Raw genomic sequence first — 20,431 nt, forward strand, 5'->3', positions numbered from 1 at the left:
TCGAGATCGAACTTCTTTTTCAAAGGAGAGGGGGAAACGATCACGAGGGCTCGTTCCAAAGTCGCGTCAAACTTACGCTCGAAACTATTCGAAACTTGCTTCAAGATCGATTTGAAGATTCGGCCCAAGGTTGGAAGACTTGCTGTATCGTCGTTTCATCATCGATCGATGGGGAAGGCTAGACGCGGTATATCGACGACGAGGATATTCCACTTACTGAATCTCAAGCGTCGAGTGTGTATATTATTTCGCGTTTATATTATTATCGTGGCTTGGAAAATGTTTGCAAATATTTCGCGAAACGAAACAAGCAATGAGCAGCGAATACGGACGAATCTAAAATTGATGCGTGGCAACCGTTCGATCGGGGCAACAACCGTCTCGACTGACAGGTTAACGATACGTTCATCGTTCCATTATTTCGCGTACTTTTCGTTTGATCGATAAAATTCTCTCTCTCTCTCTTTCTATCGTTCGTTTCCAAATAACGTCACGCAAAATATAACGACACTGATGCGGATTAAAAATTTTAGGGCGACATTGATGATCGATACGGGATGAAATATTATTCGGAGGATAAAAAACGAGGGAGAGAAAGGAAGAGAGGATAAAAGAGAAGTTTTAAATTTTTCGTTTATTTTACGGGATGCGAATTCGATTAAAGCGATGAAATTTGATAGGTATGTATATTTGCAGCAATTGGTCATACTGTTGTTTAGAGCTATATACGCCAATTTGCTTTGTATTCGATTCGAGTTTGCGGTTGAACGGCGTTCCACCATGCAATAATTTCACGTTCGCGGGTCAAATATCCGTGTTCTCGACTTTTCCCCGTTGTTGCTCCGTCCACCGAACCGATGACACTGTTCGTCCACGATACACTGCGTGCCTCCGTCCGATTCGAACGCGTCAATTTCGCATCGCCACACTTCGAAAATTATATTTCCAACTGCGCGTTATATGCGCAAAATCCTGAGACGAATATTCGCTCAGCTCGTCACTCTCCCTCCTACGATTGGCTTAAGAATTAACGAATCAGGTTGCAGGAAAAATTCGTTCGAAGCGCCGCACCACGGTCACGAAACGGAAGATGGAATATCGGGCAAAAGGAGGAAGGGATCCGCGTGGTGGTGGGGGACGGATAGAGACGACGAAAGCAACGAGGATTTTTCTTCTCTCCGGTGGCAAACATGGGAATTACCTGTTGTACGACGGGATGGGTGGACAATCCGTGCGGCCATTTATCAAATTGAACGAGAGAATCCAGCGATGGACCCGTCGCGGTTTCCGTCACTGGAAAAAGGCGAAAAGAAGAAGGACGAGAAGATGGAGGTGGGGAGGAGACGAAAGACGTGGAAAAGCCAGTTCGCGACCGTGGACGAAAGGTAGAACGACTATTTGTAATTACGTTTCTTTCTATCCGATACCGAGCTAGACTCTCAACGCCACTTTGTCGCTCCTTTCAATTTTTTCCTTTTCCTTTCTTTCTCTTTCTTTTCTTCTTGCCCCCTCTCCACAGCTGTTTTCCTCCTCCTTTTTCTCCTTCTCCGCTCCTTTCGTTCGAGAACCCTTGTCAACCCACTGGAAATGCCATATTGCAAATCTTTTTTCCCCCCCACTCTGTTCACCTCGTCGTTTCTCCTTTCGAAAATTCCAACGGTCGGCCTGCTATTGGCAACACGCACTGATAAATTCTCCTTCGCCCGTTCGTTTCGCGTACGGTTAATTTTCTAATGGAAGTTCATCGTGGTTCGAGCGGATCGGTTTGACGCGACGCGACGAAGAGGCACGCGCGAGGGCCAAAATTTTTTCTCCCGGTCGATCGCGATTATCGACCGCGGGACGAAAGGGATCCTGTTTACCGATTGTGAACCGATCGAAAGAGAATTCGGGGGGCGAAGGGATCGAAGAAACTTGGTCGGTTGTTTGGTCGGGATAAAAATCGATCCGTTATTCGCAGGATATTGCTTCGACGTTTTTATTATAGCGAAACGAGAGAGAGTGCGGATGGAAAATGTCACAAGGTGAAATACGTAGCTTCCGCGAGCCAACTCGTTTTTTTTCCCCTCCCTTTTTTTTTCGAGCACTCCGATTCCACATTTCCGATTGCTATCGAAGTTTATACGTATACGTGTGCACAGGGTGTTCCCAAAAACATCGAAACATTCGTAAACTGGAGACAATTTCGAGCGATATCTCTCCTTTGAGCAGATTTTCGTTACGAGTTATTGCTGTCTCGAAATCAAAGCGATATACGTCGTAGAAAGTAAATACGTCGAATACGAGATGCGATTATTACGATTGTAAAAATTGTATCGAATTGTGTCGCTAAACAATAATAATATAACCCGCATTGGCCAGTGTTTTTTGTCGTTTCGAGTACAAAAGGAATCTTGAAATACAATTTTCGAGACACCCTGTGTATATTTTCGAGAACGGATGGGTAGGGGAAGGCGAGAAAAACACGTGAACCATTCGGTCATGTCCATCATCTAGTCGCGAAATGCACGCATTTTCACGGATCGATTCATTCTCTCAACAGATTTCCTTCCGAATAAATGCTAGGACGTCGAAGCGATCCGGATACGTAAACAACGATGCAACGAATAAACGTCCCGTTATTAAATACGCGGCATCTCGATCGACTCGAAATTCTTCTTCGCGAAGCGATTATTAACTTCGAAACGAGAAAGAAAGAAAAAGAGAGAGATATCTCCCTTACCGCTCTTACTGTTCGCGCCTGCAATAGTATTAAGGTGTCCATAAGCAGTGAATAGACGATATTTGTTGTTTAAAGTTGATTTATCGCGTTACAAGCGACGATAATCCTATGAAAAATGGGAAAAACCAGAGAGAGAGTCACAATTTTCGCGTCAATAAATAATACTCGATCCCTAACACCTTCAAGTTCGAGGAAAATTTTTCGCTTGGACGGCGATATACAAAAGCAGGCCTCCTCGAATAGGAACAACGCCACCCGTCGGCCGTGTTTGGAACACGCGGTGTTATCTCGAGAACAGCCGACCAATGAGCATCGCTCCTTGTTCAGGCTCGACGGAGGCCTGCCAACCGTAAAAACGGGAAAGGAAGCTTGCTCCTTTGGGCAACTTTCGCAACCGAACGAATCGAACGCTCGTAAATCTCTCTCTTCGATAAGTGCTAACGCGAACACCTACTAATTCCGAAATCGACTCGCGCCAATTTTCCTCGCCTTCTCCCCCCTTCTTTCGAGCCGAATCGAATCGATGGAAAAGTTATCGATAGAAGTTTCGAAGAAAAGGGGGGGGAGGATGAAAAAAAAAAAAACTTGTATCTCGTTTCCGCGTTGTATCCGGATCTCGATCCAACTTTGTTGTTGTCCAACTCCACGTCGCCTCCAACTTTCCATCTCAACTTTTCGCCCGACTTTTCCATCCCATCCAATCCGCCCGTAATCGCGGACGCGGAGTATTCGTAATTCGATTCGTAATCCCGTTCGTGATGCGATTTTAACCACGGATCATCACGAATTCCTTCGTCCTCCCATCCCGATCGCTGCATTATCGAGGGAAAGGCGTTTCGTCGCATCGATTCGTCGCTCGAAACTTTTCGAAACGCGGAGAAAAGGCGGACGATTTCGAGGCAGGAAGGGAGGGAGGGAGAAAGTCTTGGACGCGTGCTGCTATAAATCGAGGGAGGGGGGAAGGATTAAAAGGGAGGTAAAACTGCGAACGCGACATTTCTCTCTCTCTCTCTCTCTCTCTCTCTTTCTCTCTCTCTCTGGTTACGCGAATCACACGAATCGCGAGTAAGAGATGGGAAAGTTGCCACCAACTCCGAGCGAAACATCCTCCCGTTCGATCCAATAACGAGCGAGATTTCGGCGTCGACTAAGAGGAGGGGATTATGAAAATTTTCGCGACAAACTTTCCGTCCCTTCCGCTCGATTTATACCATCGATGACTTTTCGAACCGGCTATTCTTTTCCCTTCTTCTTCTTATTCTTTTTTTCTTCTCACTTTCTCTCTTTCTCTCTCTCAAAAAAGTTCCATTCCAGTTAACGAAACGAACATTCCATCTCGTTCCCGAAACTTTCGCCTTTCTTCGAGTTATAAAGCGGAGGATGGACAGGACGGGTGTCGTTTTGGATCGCGGAGAGGCAGATTCGAACGTGTACGTGTAAGAGTGGAGGGGGGGGGGGAAGAAAGAGAAGAGCGTTCGGGGAAAAGAGGATAATCGATAGCGGCAAAGTGGCTCGATAGAGTTCGAGTTTCCTTCCTCCTCCCCCCCCCCCTCCCCTCCTCCCCCGTTTATCCCGAGTCATAAATCCTGCCAACTTAACTCTTAAATCGTTTTCTCGTCCCTCTCCACCTGGAAGACGAGGGATACGGGACGAGACTCGAGGAAAGAAAGAACGGCTTCTTCTTCTCGAGACGGTCCCCATGTTTTTCGAAACAAACTCGCACGGAAGGGAATCGTTGCGACCGAGCGTAAGTTACCTCTCCCCCCCCTCTCGCCCCGCGCCTTCCCCCTCCGCTACTTCCCCCTCTCCTTCTTTTCTCACCCGACACCTAGATAAATTTTGCTCGGCGAAGAGAGAGAGAGAAAGAAAGGAAGGGAAAGAAAGAAGGGAATAAGTATCGGCAACCGCGCGTCACGGTGAATCGAGAAACGCGAGGCAGTTGATTGTGGGGAGTTGATTAACTTCTGAAGGAGCCGAAATCCCAACTTTTAAAAACTTTTACGTGTCGCTCGATCTTCCTGTCACCAACACGAATTAAACACCGTGATTTCTCACCTCCTCGAAACCCTTGCGATCGTTCGAGAGATAGACTTTTCGATTCGAAACAATAATTATTTTGTGCTCGATTTTTTTTTAAATATCGCTTCGTAAATAGATTAGGGGGGCGAGAAGAATAATTTTGGTGTTGGTTCGAATTTGACAGTAGACGTGTTATTTTCAAAATTTTTCAGTTTTGTAAGCATGAAAAAATTAGTTCGAGGGAAAATGAATTTGATTCGAACGAAATTAACGAAATTATTTCTATTCGATAAAAAATTGATAGTGGAGCAGGAAAAATAAAGTGATGAAAATAGAGATGTAATAAGAGAAGGTGAAAAATAAAAGAATAATAGACGGTGAATGTGAGAACACTGTTATTGAGATATTAATTTAAGTTTTTCGTTATTGAATAACGAAATTATTTCTATTCGTTAAGAAATCGAGGATAGAAAGGAGAGAAAATAGAGATGTAATAAGAGAAGATGAAAAATAAGAACGATAGCACGTTGTTGAAATTGTATTATTCTGATATCTGAGGATGCATCTTGATAATTATTTTATTATTAAAATATAACGATATGAATTTTAATACTCGACAAATTTTCTTTCTTTACGCGTAAAGATACGTAAAATATCAGGATATAAAAGTTTCATACGTTAATTCGCGCGTGAAATCGTTTCAAGTTTGAAGAATTTTTAAGAAATTCAACGTGGGCGCGAGAAATCGTGTGGAGTCGTCGGAGCGAAAAAGGCCTGGTCGCGAATTAGGTCGCGGATCGGATCCGATACATCCTCGGAATCAGTAATAAGCGTAAGAACGTAGCGATGATCAAAAAAAAAATTCGATGTGTTGAATAAAATGATAGAGAGGAGAAAAACAATAAATTAATAGAGATAAGAAATATAATAGAATGTAAGAATCGCTCTCAACGACGAAATATCGAAATTTTTAAACGTGATGCTTGGCGATTCCTTTGTATCGCATTTAAACATTGTACAAAAATATCAGAATACAAGAGTTTTACACGTTGATTCGTGAAGTCATTTCAAAAATTTTAAAAAATTCACGAAGAATCGTTGGTTGGGCCTCGATCGACACGACGATTATTTTATTACCCGAAACTCGATGGGATAAATGGCAGAGTTGGCAAGAATCGTGGCGCGAATTAATTCGTAGCCATGGAAACCAGATAAGATAAGATAAAGCGAAGCGAGTCGAGGCCCACCGTTTCGCCCGATCGTCGCGAAATTCCTTCCCAGCAAATTAACAAAGGATAAAAGAAGAAATGTCGACCCTTTCGCTTTTCATCGACGCGAGTCGCGTCGATTCGTCGATCCAACGTCGCGAGCGATGATAAATTTACCGTTTAAATGGTAGAGCTCGATCGAACTTTTTTCGTCTGGAGAGGCGAAAGAGAGTGAGAGAGAGAGAAGTATATCTGGCGCGATAAAAGTCAATGTGTCGGAAAGAGTGGTATATATCTGGGGAGAAGGAGAAGGATCTACAAATGTCGCGCCGTTAAGCGAATGTTAACACGATGCTCCCTTCCTTCTTATCTCGTGCGTGTACCAGAGCTCCTTATTCTTGAACGAAGCACGTTAACAGAAATCCCCGTAGTCGTACGGCGCGACAGATCAAAGAGCAAGGATATTTGGAGGAAGAATAAAAGTCAAGTTTCGGACTTTAGTAGTTGTTCAAACTTGGGATACTTCTTTTTCTCTCTCTCTCTCTCCTTCCCTCCCCCCTCCCCTTGGAAGAGAGAAACAACGGGTTGTTGAAGATGGACGGTGGAAGGGGGACGAGGCGTTGGAGCGAGAAAGGACGGTCCCGTGACCGGGAGCATCAGGATGGTTTATTTCACCGCTTAAAGCTCGCCCGGCCCCCTTAACGGGCCGCCATTAAACCGATGTTAACACGACTGGACTCGGTGCTTCGGTGGCGCCGGGTCTCCGGAACACGTCCGTCCTTTCGTTCCTTCCTCTCCTTCGGTTACCGAACCGCTTTGCGGCTCGATCGATCTCGTTAAACCTATACCTCTCTCTCTCTCCCCCTTCCTCCTTCCAGTTTCCCCCACCCTTCTCTTTTCCAACTCGAACTCGCACACGTGTATCCTATGTACGGAGTGTATCGAGTTTCGCTCGAATTTTTCGAACGAAAGTTAATCGCGCGCGCGAAAGAGACAGAGACAGAGTGAGCGACAGAGAGGGAGGGAGAAGGACTATCGTCTCGGTGGAGTCTCGAGATGAAGGATCGATATTATCGAAGCGTTAGAGAAAGAGGGACGGAGAACTCGGCCAATGAACGTCGTTACGCGTCAACGATGCATAATCGACGGACTGCCGTCATTACGAATATCGCGGCGGGTGAAGAGTAGATGGCGCCGCAAGATTAATAGACCGTCGGATAAGTTAAAAACTAACGTCCTGCGTCCCTGCTGAATATTCATGTCGCACGCACCCCTCCTCTTTCCCCCTTCCTCTTCCGTTTTTTTTTCTCTTTTCTTTTTTCCTTGTTTTGGCACTCGCTTCTCGGTCACGAATTTATTCCCCCCACTACTTCGTTTATCTCGCGGCGAAACGGGAGAAATAAATCGATCGATCCGACGAGTTAGAATCCCGTCTCGCCCGAAACCGCGAGAGGCGTAATCTCGTGCCTCGAAGGACGACGAGAGAAATCTGGCCTCTGGCTCGACCAACAATCGGATCGGAAATTCATCGAGTGAATTCTCCCTTCCTTTCTTTTTTTTTTTTTTTTGAAAATTTTCTCTTCGGTGGAAGCGAATGGCGGAGACGAGCTTTGAGCGAAGGGAGAGGGGGAAAAAAAGCTCCTTTGAAGCCGGTTAATCGTGCCTCGAGCGGAACCAACGATATATCTCGCCGTAATTACTTCGAGTGTCGGAAACGGGTTAACGCGTAACGCAAAGAGGAAGCTGCCTCGACATTTTTCTTCTCCCTTTCTTTTTTCCTCCTTCCCCTCTATTCTTTCCTTCTCCCACCGCGATCAATTTAACATTACCTCCTCCCCTTCTTTTTTCTTTCATTGCCTTTTTCACCTTTCTCTTCGCAGAAACATCTCGTCCTTTCAACGTCGATAGAAAGAGATAGAGAGAATTGTTCCTTCTTTTTTTCCAAGAAATCCCTAAGTTTTAACAAACTATCGAGGAAAATTGTGATAAATGTAGAAAAAATTTTCGAGGATTCGCCTCGATACTTATCAAAGGGGACAAAGATAACGAGGAGGTTTTCCTTCGTCTTCCAAAAATCTCCAAGAAATTTTCATCCATTGTGAAAAAGATCCCGACTCTCGTAATCTCGTGTTTCCAGCTTGAAGGAGAAAAGGAGGAGGAGAAGGGAAGGCAAAGTTTAAAAATTCGTCCGAAATTGAAAATTATCGGGGGGAGGGGAGAAAGTTGGGAAAAATGTGAAACGGGAGGGGAGGAACTCGTTGCGTTAAATCGCGCGACAAAACACGCTCACCTGTTGCGAGGTTTGCATTAAAAATGAAAGAGGCAGAGATCGAGGCCGAGGGAGGCGTGGCCTCTTTAACGATCCGCGAACAATGTTTGGAATCCGCTGTCTTTCCCGTCCCGTCGCTGGACGAGCACGAACACGGCGAGTGGAGAAGAGTGGGGGGAGAGAGCGAGCGAGCGAGCGAGCGAGCGAGCGAGAGCGAGAGAGAGCGAGAGAGAGAGAGCGAGAGGCGAGAGCGAGAGGCGAGTGTAATCTTTTTTACCGGGACGTTGGCGAGGGATCGACGCGATTCGATTGATTTACGAGAGAAGTTGCCGGTCGGTGCTCGGCCAACCTTTAACCCCCACTCCGCTCCCCACTCACTTCCTCTCTCTCTCTCTTTGCGAAATGGGTTTCGAAATCGTATTAGGATTCCGCTACCAACCCGACCAGTTCGACCTGTCAGACATCCGACGGATATTCCGTGTACCTTTGAGCTCGAGAGAGAGAAAGAGAGAGAGAGAGAGAGAGAGAGAGAGGGAGATAAGATCCCGAAGGAAGAAACGGGGATTGTAATTTTTCTCCCGCTACGAATCTTCTGTTGCTCAAAGGAATCCCTTATGCGATAGGAAGCTCGGCAGTGGCGATATCCGTTGGAAATATCGCGCATCCTTATTCCTTCCTTATTCCTCCATATTCTATCTCAAAGTTTTCCCTTCTCGTCGGGAAAAAAAAAGAAACGATTAAGTTTACAAGTCGTCGAGGTGGAATAGGTGGAACGCGTCGATCTCTCTCTCTCTTCCTTCCTTTCGTATATTGCGATCCGGGGATGGAAATTTTGCCGTCGAAGCAAGAGAAGAGAATAAAGGAGGAGGGAAGAGAAGACGTAAAAATTCAACCCGTTGAGAATCGGGTTGCTCGCCAAGCTCGGGATCGAGCCGTTGAATTTTTTATCACACCGAGAAGAAAAACAAAGAGCGGTCGGAAAGGTTGATTTTTGGCGTAACAAAAGTGTACAACTTTGTTCCCCCAAGGGGGTCAAAATTCTACTTCTCGCACTTTGCCTCGGGGAACGTCTCGGACGTTTCCTCCCGCTTCTTTCCCCTCCCCGCCACTGTTACCGTCGCATCGAACTCGAATCGTTCCGCGCAATTTTTACTCCTCCTCGAGACTTTCCCTCTTCGTTAATTCGAATAACGAACGAATACTTCTCTGAGAGAAGCGTCGCTCCTCCTAATTTCCTCTTCTAATTTATTATTATTCTTTTCGCAGAGAATCGCGATCACGAGTTTTCGATTTCGCCCGATACTTTCCTACACCCGATATATCTGAAAAACGAACGATAATTTGAATAATTTCAAAATCATAAGAGTTATTTTCATTCGCGTTAAGATAATCATCCAAAGCTTGAAATAATTTTCCAAATTATTAATTATTAATCATTTCGTCTAGCTTATTATTATTTTAACTATTCGAATACGAATTGTAATTATATTACAAGAGATAGAATAGTTTTCATATTTTACATCGATACGTTAAAATTCTCTTGTGCCTACGCTAATACATATTTAGATACGGATCGTTGTTTTGTATTTGTATATATATACACCAAAAAAACCGTACTGTTTACTTCTGCTGAAAAGAAGTGGTCTCGCGAGACGGCACAGGGGCAAGAGGGGTTGTCCGCTAGGACCGCCTATCCCCACTTCAGACGCTTTGTTGACAATCCTGACTATACGTTACACAGCAGAAGGGATATTTGAATATTCAAAATTATTTTTACCTGCGAAGTTGGGATAATCGTTACAAATTTAAAATTAAATTTTAAAACAAACAATTCTATTAGTATAATTTTTTAAATAGATTTGAACTAAAATTTTTAAAATTTAAAAATAAATTATATCATTAAATTTAAAAATTTTAAATTAAATTTTAAAACAAACAATTTATTCATATTATCTTATTTACAATTATTTCTGTTAGTATAATTTTTTAAATAGATTTGAACTAAAATTTTTAAAATTTAAAAATAAATTGCACAATTATATCATTAAATTTTAAAACAATTTATTCATATTATCTTATTTATAACTATTTCTATTAGTATAGTTTTTTTAAATAGATTTGAACTAAAATTTTTAAAATTTAAAAATAAATTGCACAATTATATTATTAAATTTAAAATTTTAAAATCAAATTTTAAAACGTGTTATCTTATTTACAATTATTCATATTGTCTTATTTACAATTATTTCTATTAGTATAATTTTTTAAATAGATTTGAACTAAAATTTTTAAAATTTAAAAATAAATTATATCATTAAATTTAAAAATTTAAAATTAAATTTTAAAACAATTTATTTATATTATTTTATTTATAACTATTTCTATTAGTATAATTTTTTAAATAGATTTGAACTAAAATTTTTAAAATTTAAAAATAAATTATATCATTAAATTTAAAAATTTAAAATTAAATTTTAAAACAATTTATTTATATTATTTTATTTATAACTATTTCTATTAGTATAATTTTTTAAATAAATTTGAACTAAAATTTTTAAAATTTAAAAATAAATTATATCATTAAATTTAAAAATTTAAAATTAAATTTTAAAACAATTTATTCATATTATTTTATTTATAACTATTTCTATTAGTATAGTTTTCAAATAGATTTGAACTAAAATTTTTAAAATTTAAAATTAAATTTTAAAACAATTTATTCATATTATCTTATTTATAACTATTTCTATTAATATAATTTTTTAAATAGATTTGAACTAAAATTTTTAAAATTTAAAAATAAATTGCACAATTAAATTTACAAATTTAAAATTAAATTTTAAAAGATTGAAATATTTTCGAAACTATTAATTATTTTGATAACACGTCTAGCTTATTCGTATTATATTAACTACTTGAATACAAATCGTACGTGTATTGTATTCAAATACGTTAAAATTCTTTGCATTCTAATGCATCGAGGTTTGGACGCGGATCGTCGCTTGGATTAGTACATATGTGACGAATACCATGATAGAAACAAAGATGCGTATAAAAATAGGCGTTTCCTTTCAGCGGTGAAGAATACGACATCTCGCGAAAAGCGACCGAAACACAGGCAAGCATCCTCCCCGCTCGAAAGGGGAAAGAGGAGTTTCCAAGTTTCATACGGAAAAATAACGTTGTGAAACAATTTCCAGGAGAGATGAAAATATTTCGATTAATCGAGTTTGACGGTGAAATATATATATACAAGAATATTGGAAAAGGTAAGACGGGTTGGATAGATGTTAGAGGAGGGTATTTGATAATCGAGTTTCTGGGAGCGAGGATGGTTAGGATGGAAGGAACTGGACTTTGCGAACGCGACGGACGTTTCCTCGGACGGGCGAATTCAATTTGGCCGAGCGAGACGTGGAATTTGGTACTCGTGGTTCTAAGCTGCTCGTAAACTGCCGGCACGAATGGAACTCGTGCATTAAGCAAGTATCCGTCTCGCGTAGAGCGAAGCGGAGGATGCGAAACGAAGGTGAAGGGAAGGGGGGGGGGCGAGAGAGTCGAGTATAGATCGATAAATGGTCGACCGCAACATCGGCCACCTTTTCTTTCCGAGCGGAAAGCATTGAAAAAAAAATATAGAAAAAATTCATCAATTTCACGGCCAGAAATCGATCTGGAACTGGACTTTCGAAGTTTCGCCACTTTTTCACCCAGAACGATGTTACGCGACGTCGAACACCACGTTCGAACTCCACACTCCCCCATTTCCTTTCCATTCTTTCAGCATTTTCTTCGACGAAGAGGAGAAGAACCATCGCTATTCCGCCACGTTTCCGAACAACTCTCTCAAATTTAATTCGATCGACGAGAATAAAAGTAGCGAAACTTTAGCGGACGATTCCTGGAAACGCGACGACTCTCGTTTCCTTTTCCGTTTTCTCTTCCTTCCGTTACCACGTAAAAATAAAACGGTCGATAAGCACGATTGAAGAACGGTCAACTCGGCCGAAAGAAAATTCTCGATCATCTGACGGGCGAGCAAAGGAGGAACAAAGAAAATCCGAGCCCTTGGGAGGAGCGTGCATTTTGATCCGCGTTGGTGGAGCGTGATGTCAACCGCGCCAGCCAGTTGGCAATTCTGTCAAAAAAGCTCGTTTCACGGTACGGTTATCGCGCGAGAAAAGTTACACATCCGCTGCTCGGATCTGTCAAGATGAGAAGAACGGCGGAAGAGACGAGCGGAATCCCCGGGTATTCGTGCGCATTTTGCGAAACAACGATAAGTAAATCCGCGGAACTCGAAAATGAAAAATATCGGGGAGAGGGGGAAATTTGAGTGGCCGCCACCGTGGATTAAGAAGACGAATGTGCTTCGAGTGTGTCGTGGAAACGGAGGAGACGAATGCCTCGGCTGAAAATGACAAACGGAGGCATTAGTTTCCGAGAATTTCTCGCGTAAATACGTCTCGACTTTTCGTTTCGTACGTACCTTTTATCGTTTATCGGATTCGAATTACTTTCTCGGTTGGATCAACGGTTGATTCGACGGCTGGACTGTGCAAAAAAAAAAAAAAAGAAAGAGAGAAAGAAAGAAAAGAAAAAAGAGGGAAAAATTAAACGATAAAATTATCACGATGGATGAACGGTAATTATTCGATGCGTGTTTCCACAGCAATCCGTGCGAGCCGAAACTAACGAGTCCAATGTCCGTGCTGATTGTGCCACTTCAGCCTGACAAATCGCATCCTAGCTAAATGCATCGCGCGTGTATAAAACGCGACGGTGTGCAGTTTAGATTCGCGTAGTTTAACCGGTGAAATCCACTCGTTAGATCCAAAATACGCCTGTATTTCCGTTCGAGAGACGTTCTTTATAAATCGAAAGTTTATATATCCGAGAAATAGTATCACGGTATCGTGGAAAAATGGTATTAGAACGATCGTAAAGCTTTCTATGTGGAGACACCTATCGGGATCATAAAGTATTAAGACGCGATAACCATGGGGTGGGGATATTGGCTGGAGGCTAGGCGCGGAGAAATATTCCCGAATCGGTACGAATCAACGACGCGGAAGCAGAGAGAGAGAGAACTCGATTCATGGCTCGAATTCGTCGTACGAATACGACGTTTCGTTTGGCGACGGATCAATTCCCTCCGGGATAAAGGCGTGGACCGATTCTGCTGCAATTCCGTTTCTTACCTTCGAGCTAATTTGATCGGAGGGAAAAATTATTTCCGCTATTGTTGTATCATCGACAGATACGATCGACAGAGTCGACGGGATTTTTGTTTCGTCCGAAACGTGACAGGAGAAAGCGGCGGACGCTTGTTGGCTGGTACGAGGGTAATTCTCGGCGCATGGAGCGGAATTCGAAGCAACCGAAGTAGGCCGATCCTATCGAGAAAGAGAGAAGGGAAGAAGAAAGGAAAGAAAATGGCGATAACTTTGGTTTCGCTCGGTATTGGATGGTCGCGATGGTAGCGCATCGCTCGTAAAACGGTCGCTCTTGTAACTACGGCATCGGCAATAAAGCGGTAGCAACGCGAACGTTACGCGTTATTACGCTTCGTTCGCACTCCTTTCTCGATCCTTTCCTCTTTATTTCGACGTCTGTATGGTGCAGTCGCCCAGTCGCGAGATCTCACGAACTCGTTCGCTACTCGCACGAATGCAGAAAAAAAAGATAACCAAAAAAAAAAATCGAGAGATGGTATCGTGATCCCGGGAAAAAAAAGAAAAGAAAAAAATAAAGCAAAGTCGAAGAAATACGAGCATCCGTGTCTTTGTTCTCGTTCCCGTACGCCGAGCACGAATCTTGTTTATGTCATGTACGCTTTCCCTTCCGATATCGGCGATATTTGTCAGAGTATTCTTGTCCAGAATGGGCAAGCATCGCACGTACGGGAATACGTGCATCGTGTTTCATCCAACTGATCGCTCCACGCACCACCCGTTCCATTCTCCATTTTCGTACCCAATACGTATCCAATCCTCCCTTTCAAACGCGTTATTACTTCCTTCTCCGAGGACCGGTCCCCCGATCATTTCCGTTCGACCGTGCTCGAATTAATCGGTTGACCGGAATCTCACCTCGCGAGTACCGAACAGGAAAAAGATATAACCGAAAGTCGAAAGAGTATCGCGTTGGAGGGAGGGAGGAAGAGAGAGAGAGAGAGAAAGATAGTATTGGAAAAGTGAGCGATAGACGAGAGAGACGAGGTCGGGTGACGAATGCGACTCGTGGCATGCATCTCGTCCGGTTCGAGTGACGGTATTGTACGAGCACTTCCGTTATTGCTCGGTCGGTTAGCGTCGCGAACATCGATAAGAAACGAGTTTTATCGATACCGACAAATTTCTCCTTTCAAACCCTCGGACCAGAGTTTTCGCGAAATATATACCCCAAGATTTATACCACCGTATATATATATTCTCTCTTCTCGACTAAACGGCCGACATTTTTTCGAAACCAGTCTCGGCTTGAATTATCGACGACCGTTGAGAATATCTCTCCTTCTTCCGAAATTCTTCTTTGAAATTTGAAGGATCGTTCGAAGCGAGGAAGGGAAGAGAAAGAATCGTGTTTTCCCGAGAAGTGGGAAATCCCCTGGCCAACAGACACGGTCGCTCGTTAGAGATATTTTTACACCGCGGCGCGCAATCTCGGCCCGGGGAGACGCTTCTTAATGAACCGCGTCCCCTCCCTCCCACCTCTCGTGGAAAACCTCGGAGATAATCTCGAGTTCAAACGTCGGCAAATCTCCTTTCTTCCCCCTCTGTACGAATAATTGTTGCGAATTCGAGAACATTCCTCCGCTTTTATAAGGAGTAAAATTTCCCAAATGCAAAAACAAAATTGGCAAGTTTCGCGCACGCGCACTTGTATAATAGATAAGAAGGTTGTTAGGTGGGGACGGGTTTACGCGCTGTGGGAATAGAAACGAGGCAAGACGCGAACGGCAGACGTTCGTTTCGCGAGGTAACATCGTCGTTTCGAAACTTTGCTCCGGTTGATGGTTCGTTGTTAAGACGCGGCTCGTCGGAACCGGTGCGCAACTCTCTCTCTGTCGTTAATCATTTATGATCAACTTAATCCGCGCGTCTGCCTGCTCCTTCGTTAGGATTCCCCTTTCACCGAAACTACAGGGAACTGACTTAACGACCGCGATTTAAAGCACCGGTCAACTTCCACCACGCCTAACGCGTCTTTAATCATCTCCCCCTCTCTTTCTCTCTCGCTCTCGCTCTCGGTCTCGCTCTCGGTCTCGGTCTCGGTCTCGGTCTCGGTCTCGGTCTCGATCTCGGTCTCGGTCTCGGTCTCGGTCTCGGTCTCGGTCTCGGTTTCAGTCTCGGTCTCGGTCTCGGTCTCGGTCTCGGTCTCATCTTTTCCAATAAAATTCGATTCTCATTGGCTCTCGTCGTACGAATCACGGACGGTAAAAATGGCGAGTAAACGGCAGATGGGGAGGGGAGGGGAGGAGCGATAAGCAAACGGTAGAAAAATATATATTATACATACGCGTTTGCGCTCAGAGGCGAGCATCGAGAGCGGATGCAACAGGAGTTTAGAGTCGGTCGGTGTGTTATGTAAATTTTAAGCCGAGCGATACTCGGCTCGGTTTCACGTCATTTCGCCTCGCGCATCCGTCGTTCTCGATCTCGCTCATCGCTTGACGAAATTACGCCCGCTTTTTTCCTCCAGATTTTCAAGGTGGAGGAAAGGATTCGAAAATCATCCTTTTTCTCGCATCAAGATCTCGTCTCGTCGATCTTGATTTTTAATCTTTTAAAACTCGGTCGAACCGAGTTTTTAAACCGTTTTTCCCTTCCCTTCGCTTTCTCCTTCCCTCCCTCTCCTTCCCTCTTTGAGCTAAATATTTTAATCCAACAAGTTTCCGGGACGGTAAAACCAGTTGGCGAAATAAGCAAATAACGGTATTAAGGGCATGAAATATTTCTCTTAGCCAATTTAAAATATAAAAGTCGCTCGTTGCGGAAAACTGGTCGCGCGAGAGAATCTTTCGAAAGGCAAGGAGAGGGGGGAGGGAGGAGGGGGAAAGAAAAGGACGAGTCTACTTTTTTTTTCCCTGATCCTGCCTCGTTACACGGTTAAACTTGCGATCAAGATATGGCATAAAATGAATTCGAATAAATCGGACGAAATTCGTTCTCGAATGAATAAATAAAGGAAACGATTGTTTCGATCGGAACAATTGTAACAATGTTTCACGTTAAAACTCTTACGCGTTAAAATTTTAAATCCTTTTTTTTGAACAAAATAAATTTGTTTACAGATTGAACAAAATATATATATGTATATATATATATATATATGGATTTATATAGGCATAGAATTGATCGGATAAATGATGATCGGTCGTATCATATTTTCAATAGCTGAGAAATATCGTGAAAAATTTATTTCTCGTAACATTTCGAACCATTTATTTTTAATTTAATTTAAATAATTTTTGTTGTTGTTGTTTTTTTTTTTTACTTTGAGTAATTAGTACTTCTTTGTATTGGAAATATCAAATGTGATTTTTTTTTTTTTTAGCACACGCAATAAGAGTAGAAATTTTCTTATTTTTACAATATCGAATGTTCATTTAATTCACTGGATTCTTTAATCTTTTAACTAAATTTTATTTCGTTAAAAATATGAAATAAAAAATTTTTTAAACAAATTTAATTAAGAGTGTGATTTATTTAAATCAACTATTAAAATATACTAAAATATTTCTTTGTATTGGAAATATCAAATATGATTTTTTTTTCTTTTTAGGTTCCGCAATAAGAATAGAAATTTTCTTATTTTTGCAATATCGAATGCCTTTCATTTGATTCACTGGATTCTTTAACCTTTAACTAAATTTTATTTCGTTAAAAATATGAAATAAAAAATTTTTTGAACAAATTTAACTAAGAGTGTGATTACTAAAACTATAATCAGAGGCATATATAAACAACATGTCAATTTTGTTAATTTTGATGTAAATGTAGTCTGAAGAATACGAATATCTTTCTGAATATTTTGATGACAATTATTGTCTCGAAAATCAATAAATACTGTAATGATGAACAGCCATGTTCCAAGAGTATTATGATGTATTTGCGTTTAGAACAACTGACTGTACCTTAATCTAGCCATTGATGAATTTAATGAATTAATTTTAAACTATCTTACAATGCTTCTTTCATTTTACAATTTTCATTTTCACTGTTTTTATTTTGTCAAATTATCACATTTGTCTCTTTAGAATACCATTTTCAATTCTCAAAATCCAATTTATCAAGTTCGAAGCATTTTCCAAATTATCTGCCACACAGATATTTCATAATCACAAATATTTATATATATTTTTTATATATCGATTATTGCACATTTTTTTATTTTATATTATAATTAAATGTCAATTTTTTTACGTATTTTTAACGAAATAATAATTATGATAGAAAGCAATATTTACTCTTGTAAAAAATTAAATCCCCTTAATAAGCTCGAGACGAGGAGGAGAAAATAATTTTTGTCCAGTCCGCTCCTATTATTCGAACTGCGCACCGTGCGTCGTCTCGATTTTCCTTCTCCGCTTCCGTAATTTGGCCTTCGATCCCTGGAACAAATATTCTTTCCTCCCTCCTCCCCCACTCTCGGGGATTACCGGCCCCGTGTGTTCCCGGGACCCGTGTTCATCCACGTCCAAACGTTCGAACCGTTTGTCTTCCATCGAACTCCGCAATTCACGATATTTCCTGAAAACCTTCCTTTGCTCGCCACCGCCTTGTACTTAACCTTCCTATCGTTTAATCAAGCAACGAGTACACCAATTCCCTTTCCCTTCTTGGATCAGCAATCCAGTTCCTTCATTTCCACTCGAACCGAGCGTTTCGTTTCGGCGAAATCGCGAAAATAACCTCGTCGTGGCAGCTATCTTTCTCCGTCTTTTTTTGCGATATCTTTCGGTCGAGCTTCGGTCGTTAAATATACTTGGCCGTATGAAGGTAAATAAGAACGGACAGAGAGCGCTCCCTCGTTAAAAGTTGTGGAAAGTTTTTTAGTTTGTTATTTTGTTCTTTTTCCTTCCTTTCTTTCTTTCTTTCTTTCTTTCTTTCTCGTAGTAACCGAGGATCTGTAACCGGATACAGCGATCGAAATAACTTGAAAAACTCGGTGGAACAATACGATGGATACGCGGTATCGATTTAATTTAACGTAGTTCACCTAACCTTAAAATAATATTTTAATTATAGATGCAATGGAACGAAGAAGAATATATATATATATATATATTTAATATAATTTTTCCATATTTCCGCAAATTCTCTCAACCGCGACCATCTTAACAATTTTACGCCGCGAGGCGGCGAGATTCGAACAAGCAGGAATACTTCTCCACGAAAGAATATATATATATATAGATATAGGATATGAAATAACGGAGAGGATACGACTCGCGCGACATCTATCTACCTATAGACGCGAAGCTATGCGCGCTCGTTCCGCCGTCCACGTAGAAATAACTCCTCTCTATCTTCCTCCTTCGAAGAATCTCGGTCAGAATCCCGACAAAGGTTCGCCGTAAATGCTCTTCAAATTTTAATATCCCCGGTTGAATAGCATTTCAACCGTCGGCAATATTATTCCGATCGGCAAGATTTGCCCGTTAAAGGGGCAAATGCGCGCGCGTGTATTCTCCGTGAACGTGTTTTCCAGCCTCTCCCCCCCCTTCCTCCGCCCCTTCCAACGAATCGAATAATTCCCGAGCAAAGCGGCTCGCCTACGCGAACGCGTATACAGAAACGCATACGTGCATACGAACGACTTTGGCATAGACTTCGGGAGTGGAAAATATTTTCACCAACTGCTCAGAAAACTACCTTCTTCGATGTTTGAAAAATAGCTCGCGTTGTATCGCGTCCTGTGTACTCGAAACGCCCGTTTACTCGCAATATCGGCTTCACTGGCATCCAACGGCTCGACGCGTTTCAACCTCGAATATCGATCGATTCGTATCCAACAGTTGGCCGCTAATTTCGCTCGGCCAATTTTAATTTGTTATAAAATTAATTCTCGAAAAGAAAAAAAATCGTTCTCTCGATATTCGAAAGGATACGGATTTGTATTTTCGATAAATCTGTAAGTAAGTAAGTAAGTAAGGATATATTTTTCGAAGCGACAAATTTGATCGAAATGCGGAATCGTCGAGCGTATAATCCCCGACCCGCTTTCATTGTAACCGTTGACGCGAAATTAAAGCCGCGCAACTAGGGGGAATTCAATTTTCCTTAATCGAACCGGTTGTCGATATATTAACGCATTCGAGCACGCATTAAATCACCGCGGCCCTGATATACCGCGTTAAATTGAATGATGCCATTCCGCAGGAATTTCCCGTTTCGCGTGTGTACACACGCGAAATTTCATACATCTCCCACGGCGTATTGCCCCATTTCATTAATGTGCCTTCCGTACCCGACCTAATGGCTAAGCTCGCCAAAAATTTTATATCATATCGTTCGATCGTATCGTTCTGTCTTTCACACGAAAAAATCGACCAATCGATCTTCCCTTCTCTCTTTCTTTCTTTTCCTTCGCGCTCTGCAAAAAATTAACACGAGATTCGATCTCGACTCGAGCCGCGAAATTCGACGCGTCCCGAGAAATTTTTCGCGCGCGACGGGTAAGGTTTAAAACGGCGAGCCTTCGGTTAAATTACGGATCACTGGCGGGACGGCGAGCGTGAATGCACGCACCCGGCCGGCTTCTATCGCGAGATAGGGCCGATATTAAAGCAGCGCGGGGCAGTGTGCGCTCTTCCACCGAAGATACCGATCGAGTAGCGCGGCCAACGAACGAATATAACGCGGATAAGCGATATTCGAATAGAATAAAAAGAAAAACGTATTTCGATCCTGGTGCGTGTAAAATCACATTTTCGTCGCATTTTCTAAAAATTCGATAACGCCAATAATTCGTCCTTTCCTCTCTCTCTTTTTTTTCTTTTTCCTTTCGAAAATCCTTTCGAATCGAACTCGGAATATTGGTCGAGCGACGTGGTCGTTCTGTGCCATATTTTTCGCGCAGTTTTTCGCGCGGACAACGTACATGCTCCTCCACTTTCTTTCGAAATCTAGGCCCCATTTTCGATTCTTTTTCGTTCGAACTCGGTTTTTTAACCGAAGAAAACGAAGAAAAAGCTTATCTCGCCAC

General features: G+C 42.0%; 1 long non-coding RNA gene across 1 annotated transcript in view; it reads left to right on the top strand.

Moving 5' to 3' along the window:
* LOC102654200 overlaps nt 1-20,431 on the top strand; it is a 40,730-nt gene that overhangs the window by 16,577 nt on the left and 3,722 nt on the right. The window contains exon 2 of the long non-coding RNA XR_003306559.1: nt 1,040-1,385. This is a non-coding gene — a long non-coding RNA (uncharacterized LOC102654200). The remainder of the gene's footprint in view (nt 1-1,039; nt 1,386-20,431) is intronic.

This window comes from Apis mellifera, linkage group LG2, assembly GCF_003254395.2.
Source record: "Apis mellifera strain DH4 linkage group LG2, Amel_HAv3.1, whole genome shotgun sequence".
NCBI classification, from domain to species: domain Eukaryota; kingdom Metazoa; phylum Arthropoda; class Insecta; order Hymenoptera; family Apidae; genus Apis; species Apis mellifera.